At 43.8% G+C, this 13,145-nt stretch overlaps 1 protein-coding gene across 2 annotated transcripts in view; it reads left to right on the top strand.

Annotated features, from left to right (window-relative positions):
• Window positions 1–5,435: 5,435 nt before the first annotated feature.
• Window positions 5,436–13,145, top strand: part of DCHS1 (dachsous cadherin-related 1) — a 34,749-nt gene continuing 27,039 nt past the window's right edge. For both annotated transcript variants that reach the window (XM_081281543.1, XM_081281542.1), the window contains exon 1: window positions 5,436–5,752. The gene's annotated coding sequence lies outside the window, so the exon portion shown is untranslated. The remainder of the gene's footprint in view (window positions 5,753–13,145) is intronic.

Genomic DNA, 13,145 nt, shown 5'->3' with positions numbered 1-13,145 from the left:
TTACAGTATTTTTTTAAATAAATGTCATCATTTATGAATAACTAAAAAAAAAAAACTATGGAAAGGAAAAAGGAAGTAGCTTTACAGTGGAGAGACCTGCCAGATACAACCTTAACCCAGTGACCAAGGATAGCTTCACTGGTAGAAATTATATCAGGGGTGATATTATGCACTCCCTGATATTACATGGTAAGAAATGCACTTCATCTCACTGGGAATTTTTCTCCCTAGTCTAACCATAAGAAAAACATCAAAAAAAATCCAAATGGAGGAAAATTCTACAAAATTGCCTAGCCAGTACACTTTAATACTAATAAGGTCATAAAAAGCAAGGAAAGGGCAAGGGTTGTGGCTCAGTGGTAGAGCGCCTGCCTCACATGTGTGAGGTACTGGGTTTGATTCTCAGCACCACATATAAATAAATGAATAAAATAAAGGTCCATCAATAACTAAAAAAATGTTAAAAAAAAAAAGGAGGGAAAGATGGAGAAACTGTCACAGACCAGAGGAAACTAGCTAAGCCTGATGACTAAATGCAATGTGGTATCTTAAATTGAATCCTGGGATAGAAAAAGGCCATTAGTGGAAAAGCTGGTAAAATCAGAACAGAGCCTGTAATTTAACCATAATGTACCAATGTTAGCCCATGTTAATTAGAGAAAGCTGGATGAAGGGTATATGGGAATTCTCTTTGTACTATCTTGGTAACTTTTCTATAAATCTAAAATTACTCTGAAATAAATTTTCTAAGAAAATCAACAGGAGAAAATGAACCTAATAAGCAAAGTGAAATGAAAAGAAAAACATGAACTGGAGACACAGAGAAAGTCTTGATGGTATTTCAGTTTCTGTTTCCATTCAGGTATGGTTGACTTCTCTCCTAAACTAATTCAAATTGAGTTTCTTGTACATGTAATTAACTTTTCACTCTTACACACAAACACCAATGTTTTACCTCCACTCCTATCCTTATCTCCCTGTGGTCTAGTATCTTTTCCCTTCTCTCCTTCATTAGTGAGATCATCAGCTATATCTGATGCTAAAATCTAACAAGGACCTGTCAGTAATTTTACTCAATGACAACTCTTATTCTAGGAGCTTTTTCTTTCCTTGGCATCTATGATAACACATTGGACTCTACTGTCTTGTCTTGTTTTCTTCCTACTTCATTTACTGTTTCTCCTCAATTTCCTTCATGGCTCTTTTGTTACCCACCCCTCCAGAAACTGTGCACTCTCTATAGGTGACCTCATTGGGTCTCAGGGCTCCATTTACCCACTTACCACCTATATACCTTTTTTTTTTTTTTTTTTTTTTTTTTTTTTTGGTACTGGGGATTGAACTCAGGGCACACATACCTAGTCCTTACTTATTTTTGGTTTTTTTGAATCAGGTTCTCACTAAGTGACCATGTCTGTCCTTGAACTTATCATCCTCTTGCCTCAGCCTCCCATGTCACTGTGATTATAGGCATGTGCTGCCATACTCAGGAACCACCTATATACTGATGGCTCCAAAATATCTATTCTCAGCTCTTTTCTAAGTTCCTAATTTTATACTTTATCACTCGAACTTCATTTTTCTATCTCACCTACATCTTAAGTTCATCATATCCAAAACCAAATCCATCACCTTACCTCTTCCCACAAACCTCCTCCTCCTTTTTTTCCCTCAACCTAAGTAACATCACTAATATCTAACCCAGGTTGTGGGAGCTATATCAGGATCCTCCTCCCTTGCCACACCTCTCACTACTAGTCAGCCACCAAGTATCATAGTTTTATCTCTGCAATTTCTCCCATATCTTACTCCTCTTTTCTAACCCTACTACCACCATCTTATAGTTTAGATTTCCATTATAAGTAGACAATTGAAACTCATTTCTATCTGGTCTCCTTTCATCCTCAATATTACAGGACCACCACCACTGTTACCTCTATACCAGCCTACATGTGCAGAACTATTTCCTTTCAGCCCCTGTGATTTTGAACATGGTGCTGTTTATTCCACCTGAAAGTCTTTTCTCCAACTTCTCCCTTCTGTTTTGCTTCTACTCATCCTTCAAGAGCCAGTTCCACTACTATCTTTGTGATGCTATTTGATGATGTCCCATCCCTGGTCCGCATTAAGATTTCCTTCTATGTCAACAACCTCATGACTTCCTCTATTGTATTTCTGGTGCCAGTTTTCAAGTCTGTCTTTCCAGCTTACTGTGAACTCCTTAGTCCTATCTTAATTACCTATGTGTCCTTTGTATAAAGCTGCACATTCAGTAGGTACCTGAATGTGTCTTCAAGAAGTGAAAGATGCAAGAAAATAAATACGTGTAGGTTATCCTATTTAAAAACACTCTTTTATGCCTAAAACCCCTGTCCCCTGTACCCAACAAGTCTCTCTCCTTCCCTGGAGTCAAGTCCTTATAGAACAAGTTCTGCTCCAAATCTTTACCTCCTCTCTTCCCACCCACTCCTTTATTACTGAGTGCTGGCCAGCTTTCATCCCTACCACTGTATCTACCCTGTTGTCTCCAAGGTCATCAGCGCCCCCACCCCCCAAAGCCCCTGAACAAATTCAGAGGATACTTTTTAGTCCTCACCTCCCCGGCGTTTTCTGTGTCAGTCAACCCTGATGACTACTCCCTACATCATGGTTCTTTTAGGCCTTTCTTCCCTGGTACCACTCACCTCCCTGTCTTTTCTCTCTCTTCCAGGCAATGCTGTCTCACTTTCCTTTTAGAGCTGTTTCTCCTCTTCCCAACCTTTTAGTGTTGGAACTTCTCAGGGTCTGTCCTAGACTCTCTTCTTTTTCTAATGTGCTTGCTCTCCCTGAGCAATCTCATTCACTCCCTTAGTTTCCCTTATCATGTCACATTTACCATATAAGGCAACCCAAACCCAAGGAGATTGCTCATTTTCCCAATGAGAAAATCTAGAAAGATTTTGACCAGCCTGAAAATGTACACAAGATGAAGATGAAGCAATCATGGGTTAAATTTTATATGTTTACATTCATATATGTTTCATATGTTTAAATTCATATATCATATGAAATAATAGAAGTTACTAAACAATATTAGTAACATTACTCTTAAAATACACCCTAAAAAGCAGTGTCTTTCTCATCAGTAGGTCACTTTTTCATCTATCTTATACCTTTTCCCATGTCAGATGACTTTCTCTTCAGTCTAAGTGAAGGATATGGGAGAGGACACAGCAGAGTTTGAATCCAGAGATGATGCAGTCATTGGAAACTTTATCCCAAGTCACAAGTCCCATTTGCATCACACTAGAGTAGTTAGCTTTTGGCATGCATCTGCAAGAGTATGTTCACAGAATCACATGATGTATTGTGTTTCTAAGATCGTTTTTTAACTGTTAACTTTTATACCGAAGTACAACATTTATACAGAAAAGGACACAAGTCATATACAGTTCAATGGACTGTCATAAAGTGAAACATCCATAAAACATCACTCAGGTCAAGAAATAGAACATTTCTAGTATTTCAGAAGCCCCTCCCAAGTACTCTGTACTGCTTTTTAAAGTAATCTTTTAAAATATATTTAGAGACATCCAACACATGCAGTTGTGTGAGGTCATACTAGCGGGAATAGTTAACAAAGCTGTGTTAAATTTCTTTGACCAGGGATTCTGTGGCAAATGACCTCTACAAGTATCCAAATAGCATTGTTGAGGACATTTCAGGCTAATGGGTCTTGCCCGTACTTAGCATTTACTGGGTACCAACTGTGTGCCAGGTACATTGTGCTTTGCCTATATTAAATAATTTAATCTTTGGCCCCATTTTAGAGATGAGAAAACTGAGGCAGAAACAGGTTAAATAACTTTTCCAAAGGCACACAACTCAAAAATGGCAGCATCTGGACCCCGAGCCAGGCAGTCTGGCTCCAGAGTCCACAAGCTTAGTCACCATACCATACTGCCCTCTTCAGTGGTTTGTTGTTCAAAATAAAGTAAATGAGAGCAAACCCTGTAATATGAGAGACTTTGTAAGGACTCAAATATAAGGTTACTCCCTCTTTCCTGAGGAATGATTTTGGAAAAACAAAAAAGCAAAAACCTCACCCTATATTCAAGCTTATTCGGTATTTGCAGATGACTCCCAAATATTTATGTCCATCCTAGACCGCTCCTCTAAGCTGCAAACCTACCTACTCAACAGGCACTTCAAAGTCAGCAGCCCCAAATCACAAGTCATCATCTTTTTATACCAACCCCCTTTCAATCCACTCCTGCTCTTTTTTTGTGTAGAACAATGATTGTCACCGCCATCCACCCTGCTGCCCAAGTTAGAAATTTGGATGCCATCAAAGACCCCAGCCTCTCCCTCACTCTTCCAAAATTGCACTCCCTTCCTCTGTTTAAGAGACCCTTTGTTCTCTCTCCCTATAAGTTCCTCATTTCTTTGTGCCACTTGTTCATGTCTCAAATTCAGAGTTTAATTTTTTTTTCACAGCCTACTCAAAGTCATAAGGAAGACAGAGGGAGAAGTCAAGTCTTTTAAGATCGTTTATGCTCCACTTGTAACTAACTTCACCTCTCCCCATTTTTTTCTCTCCCAAATGGTCCCTCAGGATCGTCCCTACTTCTCTAATTTCCTTCACACTTTATTTTACTGGAGATTATACTCTGAGGTAGATAGACCACCATCCCTTAAAATCTTAGGTCCAATACCTCCGAGTCTCAAGCTTTAAATTTGGGATGAGAGAGGAAGTGAGGGGAAAGAGTCTCCAAGGATAGAGAAGAGGGAAGAGATGAAGACCACGGGGGGTAATGAGAAGTGACTAGCAGGAGAGAATGGGGACATTGAGAAGGAAGGGGGGGGGAAGGGGAGGGAAGGAAAAAGAGATGTGAATAAGAGAATGGAAAGGTGTGAGGAAAAGCGGTAAGGAGTAGATGGGGAGAGCAAGCCAGGGAGAATGGGTAAGAAGAACAGAAGAGACAGGAGAAGGGGTGAGAAAGGGATTTCCAAAGAGATGGAGAATTTAGCATAGAGGCTGACAGGAGAGAATCCAGCAAAAGGCATGGAGAGAGGGGATGGGGGGCGCAGAGGAACGACGGGGAGAAAGGGAAGGGAGAATGAAGATCAAGGTTGGGAGGGAGAAGAGGCGAGAGCCAGAACAGGGCAGTGAGGGGGAAGAGGGAAAGCTAGGGAATAGGGTCAGAAGGGAAGGAGGTGAGCTGTAGGGAATGGAGAGAAGGGGAAGAGCGGAGAGGATGTAGAGGACCGGACGGGAGAGGACCGGGAGAAGTGACAGGCAGAAAGGAAGAGAACCAGGACTAGGGGACGGCTCGGCGCAGGGGCCGGATCCGGCGCTCGGGACTGGGGCCGGGAAGTGGAGGGGCGGAGGGAGGGCGGGTGGGGGAGTCGCGGCGAGCGCGGGTGGGGGCGGGGGCGGGGGCTCCGCGGGTGGAGGGGCGGGGGCTCGGGTTACCGCGCGGAGGGCGGGGGAGGGGAGGGGAGGGGAGGGGGCTCCGGGCCGCGGCGGCGAATCTCGCGTCCTCCGCGGGGCGGCTGTGGAGGAGGCGGCGCCCCGGCGGTGGCGGACAGACCGATCGACGGCCAAGGGAGAGAGGACCGACGGCCGGCCTCCCGGAGGGGATTGCGGCTGGAGGCAGCGGCGGCGGACGATGCGCGGCCCCAGGGCCCGCGCGGGCGGGCGCTGCCCCGGGGGCTGACCGCAGCCGGACGGCGCCCCAGCACCGGGCGAAGGAGCCCGCGTCGCGCGAAGGTCAGTGCCCGCAGCCACCCTGCCTGTCTGGCCGCGCCGGCCGGGTCCGCTGGCCTTCCCCGGGCAGCAGCGGCGGCGGCGGAGCCGGGGGCTTTGTTCTGAGCCGGAGACAATGGGGGAGGGGGGGGCCTGGGCCTGCGGGACGAGGGCGAGCGTGAACGTGAGCGTGGGGGCAGGGCCTGGGGGTCTTTGTGTGCGTGTGTCATCGAGTCAGAGTGTGTGGCGGCGTGAAGAGTGTGCCTGGGGTGTGGGTAAGGGCAGGGCTGTGTGTGCTACTCCGAGTGTGAGCGCATCGTCTGAGTGTGAGTCAGTGCGTGTCCCCTGGAGGTTGTGTGTTCGCGTGTGTCTGTGTAGTTGTGTGTGCATGTATGTGTCTCTCCAAGGCGGTGTGGGTCAGAATGGGTGAGTGCTATTGTGAGCAAGTCTCTCTGAGGGTGTATGTTTGTGTGCATGTGTGTGTGTTGTGTTCTGCGATGTGGGAGCCATGTGTCAGAATGTGGAGGATGGGTGTGTGACAGAGACAAACTGAGAGACAAAGAAACTGAGGGAGGAGAAGTAAAGAGAAGCAAAGGAGAGGCAGGCAAAGCCTGAAGTGGGGGTAGGTCATCCAAACTGGTGTTCTAAGTGAGAGCCAGTGTGGAAGCCAGTGGGAGTTTGTGTCCAGGATGCTTAGATCAGAATCCTGTGCAGGGGACAGAGGGAGGTCACTGGAGGCCTGGGTCCCACATGGAGGGGGTGGGGAGAGCGAGGTCTAGAAGCACAATGAACTCAGTGTGGCATGGGCTGGGCCTATAGCCACAAGGTCATAGGCCAGAAAAATATTGTCACTATGTCAACTCTTCAAATACCCACAAGGGACATAATCATAGCCCTCCTCAACTCACAGGGGCGACATAGTCCCAGCCAACATACATCCTTGAGAAATAGCCTCACAGACATCAAACACCCCCGAGAAGCACAATGAGAACCAATACAATGCACTGTAGACTCTGTCAAGCCAGTGTACACCTATGGGATATGCTCTCAGGACAGTGCACACCCACAGCAGAAATGTTGCAACCAGAAAAATTCCCTCAGGATCATTATCACAACCAATACATACAATGGAAGACAATGTTATTGAAAACACCCCACAGGAGATACTGTCACAGCAATACACTTTCAATACAACCCATCATATAGGTTACATATACTTCATCAAAGCCGCACACATCCAGCAGGTATGCCTGACACCAACAGGAAGCTGTATTGTGATTGCTCTTACCTCACAGCCACTTGCACACCCCTTAGGAGATGGTCATGAATGTTATATGCACACTATGGGGAGAACTATCCTAACTGCTGAATAAACTCTTTAATTTATAATGCTGATACCATTACTCTTTCTCATCCATAGACCGCTGAGCTCACTTTCTTGTTCCCTGTTGTCTTCCGTTCACCCTATATCCTGCCATAATCCTAAGTGTCTCTTTAATACCAGCTTCGCCGTTTCTTTGCCTCCTTAACCTCTGCTACCTTCTTCTTTCGTCCCAGGAGCACTCTATAGACTTATTTGATCTCTAAAATTCTAAATTCCTACATTCCACTCTCTGCCCACAGCCTCCTTTATCTTCCCATCTTTCAGATGCCCTCCCTCCTATTAGGTTTTTTAAACTTTTAATAACCTCTTACCCTTGACCTCTTTGATTTTTTTTTTTTCTAATCTGATCCTTCCTGGCTTTGTGTGCTCTTTCCAGCTCATATGCCAAGGACCATCCCTTCACTCCTTGGCCACTTTGTTTCATTGTCCTTGAGCCCTCCCATCCAACATATTCTCAACCTTAGCTAGCATGATTTTTCAGCCATACCAAGTGATAGGTCTATAAATTCTTGCTTCTATAAATTCTCCCTTCACCTGGGCCCCCCATAAATAAATAAATAGATGATTTTTTTTCTATTTTTCACACTTTTTTTTCTTTACCCCATATTCCTCCTCCATTGTTTTCAGTATATTTATTAATCAATCCACTGGTTTATTCATTCAGCAAACACATACTAAACACCTACTCTGACGGGCATTGTGATAGGAACTGGCATTACAAGAATAAACAAAATGGGCACAGTCCTTGCCCTCATGGAGCTTACAGGGTATAGGGTGAGTGTCATAACAGCAGCACAGAACAGAGAAAACTATGCCCATGTAGGGAAATCAGAAGAGGTTTTCTGGAGAAAATGGCATTTAAACTTGTGGATAAATAGGGAGTCAACCAAGCACAGGAAAAGTGGAGGTGAGAGGGAATTGGTGGAGAACATCTCAAGTCATAGTAGCAGCATATGAACATCCATATGTGCAAGAAAGTATCATGTGTCTGAAAGACAGCAGTGAGTGAGTAGAGAACTTGTAGCATTAGGTGAAGAGAAGTGAGGGAGTCCATGGGGGAGGTAGGCAGAGGCTTAGATCATGCAGGGGTCTTGCAGAACACATGAAAAAGTTAAATTTAACTCATAAATAATGGAGAGTCATCAAATCATTTGAAGCTGTGGAGTGATGTTACCAGCTTTGTTTTAGAAATACCACGCTGATTGGACTTGTGGAGACTGGAGGAGGAGTCTGACAAGGAGGAGGTTAGTGGGTGTTATAGGAACCTTGGTGGGGGGTGGGGAATGCTGGCCTGAACTGGAAAAATGACAAGAGGGCGAAAGTGGATGCAGGAGCTCTTTATAAACAGAGAGGTCAGCAGGACTTGGTGACAAAATGGATGTGGAGTTTGGAAGAGAGAGAGGAATTAGGAGTAGAAAATCTGTTCTACTCATTTGCTGAAAAAAAAAAAATTGAGGCTGTCTGGTTTGAATTCCCTCAGCTTTCTGCTTCCTCCCTCAAATTTTTACCTGCATCCTTTTCAATATTTTCTCCTCTCTTCCCATAATAACGAATAGGTATTCTTCTATTGAGGTCAGTTCTCCATCTGTACTTCCATCTCCTCCATGGATACTTCTTTTAACTGATTATTCCATGTCTTCCTCATATTTCCAGTTCCTTCTTTCCTATTACTCCTGGGAGCATATCAAGATCCTCCAGTCCCTCTTATCCTTCTTAAACCCTATAATACCCCTTTAGTTAAGAGGCTTTCTTACTTTACTTTGCTCCCATATTTTGTGAAAAACCCCCTGCTAATAGCTGTTCCCACTTCTTCACTTCTCATTTACTCCTGCCTCTCCTGTGTAACTGCTCTCCCTAAGAGAAAGGTACCTCTCTTCTGTCAAAACTGGGGCATTTTTTTTTCAAAAGTCCTCAACTGCTTGATCTCTTGGCAGGAGCTGACATTGTTGAGTTTTCTTTTCTTATTGAATTGTTCTTGATTTTGGCTTCTGAACCACTGTTTTATTCTATTAACATGTAATGAGCATCCATGTGCTAGCCACACTGCTAGGTGATGGGAATGGGATAAAGTCTTAGCAAACACTGTTCCTACTCTCCAGGAGTTGCCACTTTAGTTGGGGAGAGAGAGAGAAATAAGCAGATGATTTCTATCACTGTGTTGCCATGATTACAGTATGATGGCATTGTGCATCTCTCTCCAAGAGCTCCCTCTGGATATTCTGTCTCAGTATGCTTTAAGAGATCCTTTGCGTGGCCCCTATATGTTACTGTTGTTTAAGGTTCTGGCTTGGACTTTCTTATTATCTCAGAGGTGTACAGCCCTCTGGGTCATGCATCCCATTCATTTCCAGGATTTGACTTGTCTTCTATAGGTTGAAGACTCCCAAATATCTCTCTTCTGAGTTCTAGACCTGCAAACCTGCTGCATACTTGATCTTTACTGCATAGCTCACAGGCCCCTTATTATGTGCAAACCTAAACTCATTTCTTTTCCAAATGACTATCTCATGATATCCATATGACTTAGTTTGTAAGCTGAAAACCCAGAAATTAACAGTAGCATTCTCTTCTTCACATGTACCATAATCCAGAAGGTTCTTGGAACTTATTGATTCTACGTCCTCTCTGGCAGTCTCCGAAGCCCCATCCCTTTTCTCCATCACTTCTGCTGTTGCCCTTACCTCACCATCTTTTCATGTGAATTTTTGCAAGAATCTTCTAAATGATCTTCCTATACTTTGCTCTTCCCTCTTCTAATCAATTCTTCTTACTATAGCAAGAGAGACTTTCTTAAAGTGTAAATCCAGTCACATCACTGTCATTCTTCAGTGTTTCATTCCTTTTTTTTTTCCAATTAAAATCTCTACTTTTTGATGAGGCTCATGAGATCGTGCTCTGACTCCTCAATCTCCCTAGCCACATGGCTTGTCCCATTTTCTTATATTTTGAGTTTCAGACATTTTTAACTCCTTGTAGTTCCCCAAAGACATGGCATTCTTTGTTCCTGGCTCTTTGCATATACTGTTCTGTCTGTCTAAAAGGCCCTTCCACTCCTTTCTTCTCCTAGCTAATCCTTTCTCATATTCAGATCTGATTCCATCAGGACCTCCTTTTGTTTCACTCTTGTTATTGCCTCACCCCTGTTCTGTCTCCTTAACAAGGCTGGGATCCCCTTGATGCAAGGTTGCACATCACTTATTCTTTGTGACCCAGGGTCCCAAACACATGGTTGGCAATGAACAAATGAATGATTACTTGAGACACCTCAGTACACCCTTCACCCTCACTCTTCAGAAGACTCTTGTTCTCAGATGGCCACACATGATCAGGGAATTTTCACATGACACATTTGCCCCACTGCAGACATTTCCTTTCTCCTTCTTCACAACTTATTCTTTCTCACTCCATGCTCTCTCCTCTGTCTCCATTTCACCTGGGCTTCTCTTTTCCTAGTTCCTGTTCCTCAGTCCTTTCTGAACGTTACTTCTTTATTTAATCGTCAGATATTTAAGGAGCTCTGGAAGCTTACAGACCCACATCCACTAGGCCAAGTATCTGTTTAGGTTATTGGAAGGAATGAAGGATGCCAAAGTTGTGACCTGTCACAAGGAACTACAATGCTTCATTATCTCCTCCACTCATCACCAGTGACTTCCTTACTATTAGTTCAGTGACCCCTTCTCAGACCCCCATCTTACTTACCATATCCCTTCCCTGAATTATCCTAGGCTGTTCCTTCTTCTAATGTACCACCTACTCACGCTGAATCCAATTTTGGTCCTGCTTCTTCCTATCTTAGATTCACTGATTCATGTGCCCTCCTCCTCTTCCCTCTCTTGCTGTTCAGTTGTAACAGAAGCAAACCTGGCCTCTCTCCCCCCTGATGCACTGTACCTGTTAGCAAAAGCCACTCTCAGGGGTTCATGCTGCTAGATCCCAGCTTCTCACCAGCTTCTTGCAACCTGCCCCTTCCTTCAACTCCATTGTCCCTGTTCCCTATGTTACCCTCTGAGACCAGGGCATTTTCAACCACTGTTTCTTGGAAGGGGCTTCCAGGTGCCAATGCCCTTCTTTGGGTGGTCCACTTGGAGCTCAAAAGCCTGAGTCAGGATGCTCCTCTCCGTTCACTTAGCACACTGAAATGTCCTTGTTTTTATTTCTCTAAGTTGCTCAATGGAAGGAGCTTATTATCACTCAGAGCCTAGAACCTGCCTCCCATATGGCTGCTGGGAAAGGAAGAAGACAAAGAGGAAAGGTGGGAGGGAGAAGGATGGCTACACTTCAGACCTTCTAGCCACATCATTTATGATCTGGGTGACTTGCTTCTCTGAGTTTCCTTTCCTCAGGTAAGAATGGGGATAGTGATATTGCTTTAAGAAAGTTGTCTTGGAGGTTCAGGAAAAAAAAGTATTAAGTGCTCGACTAATAACTTAATATCAGTTTATTTATTTTATTTTTTCAATGCTGAGGATCAAACCCAGAAATTATATGTCTAAAATCTTAGTCCTGTACTCATTTCTTCTGATCCTCAATTTATTACTTCTTTTTTTTTTTTTAAGAGAGAGGAGAGAGAGAGAGAGAGAGAGAGAGAGAGAGAGAGAGAGAGAGAGAGAGGGAGAGAGAATTTTTAATATTTATTTTTTAGTTCTCGGCGGACACAACATCTTTGTTGGTATGTGGTGCTGAGGATCGAACCCGGGCCGCACGCATGCCAGGCGAGCGCGCTACCGCTTGAGCCACATCCCCAGCCCAATTTATTACTTCTTCAAATTTATTCTTCCTTCTTTATACCTTTTCAATATTTTAAATTTATTTTTATTATAGAGGATTTTAAACATATGCAAAACAAATGTAATGGGAAAATGAGCCCCCATGTAGTCATTACCCAGCTTCAACCACCCAAAATATATATATCCTTGTTTCATCTTTACCTTACCCACTCCCCACTTTCTTCACTTGTAAAGTTTTTAAAGCAGATAAGTCTGAAGTGCTCAGTCTTAACAAATGAACATTCCAGTGTAACTCATACCCCTATGAACAGATACTGAGCCTTTCCATCATCTCAGAAAGTCCACCCACCCCCTGGTTGTTGCTGCTGCCTCCAGTGTATTTCTTCCTTAAAGCAATCTTTCTTTATGTTTGTCTTCTGCATATTTCTACCTTTTACTAAGTTTTCAGCTGAATGATAAAAGTTTCAGGTTTTGAAATGTAGTCTTCATAATGGAATGATAAGGATTCAGTGGTCTTAGATGGCTAACTTCACTGCTCTGGGCCCAAGGTGGGATACAACATCATGGCAGAAGAAAGCAGCTCAGGTGGTAATCAGGAAGCAGAGTCCTTTATATCTTTTGATTGCTATGTCTTCACCTTTCCTTCCAGCTCTGGCCTTACTGGCCTCCTCTATAGCCTGCACTCTGATTGTCCAGGTCCAGTTTGGGGACCAGACCCTTGCTGCTCATCACCACCACCTCCAGTTCCCTCTGTCTACATGGCCTATGCCTACCTTGATCTCCCTGTCTGTGAACACCATGAAGGCAGATACTTGAGCTTTCTGGTCACTGTTCTATTTTGTACTTGGTATAGTCTTTAGCACATGGTAAGTCTTAGTATATATTTGTTGAATAAATCTATCAGTCACTTCACACACATGACTTTGGTCCTCCACTTCCTTTCCCCATATTTTTCTTTCATTCCTAGAGGCCTCCAAGCATCCTCCATGTTCTTTCCCTCCTCTGACCACCTGACCCCATGCTTACCTGATCCTCTATCTGGATTGACAGTTACCTCAGTATTGATCTTCTCTTCCTTTAACCTATCCTGTGCATACTGTTAGATATATTCTTTTCAAGCAAAATGTTGATCATTCTCCTTCCCTGTTCTGTTGCCTAGCCAGCCATATGACTCTTTGTCTGAGCATACAAAGCTCACCACCAGTAATTTAGTCTAACAGAAAGCACTAGCTCTGGAATCCATCAGAGCTGCATTCTAATGTCTCTCTACTGCTTTCTTTCGGCTTCAGTTTCCTAATCATCA

Source organism: Spermophilus citellus (genome assembly GCF_964194105.1).
Source record: "Spermophilus citellus genome assembly, chromosome: 2".
NCBI lineage: Eukaryota > Metazoa > Chordata > Mammalia > Rodentia > Sciuridae > Spermophilus > Spermophilus citellus.
This window is presented reverse-complemented; position numbering and strand designations above follow the sequence as displayed.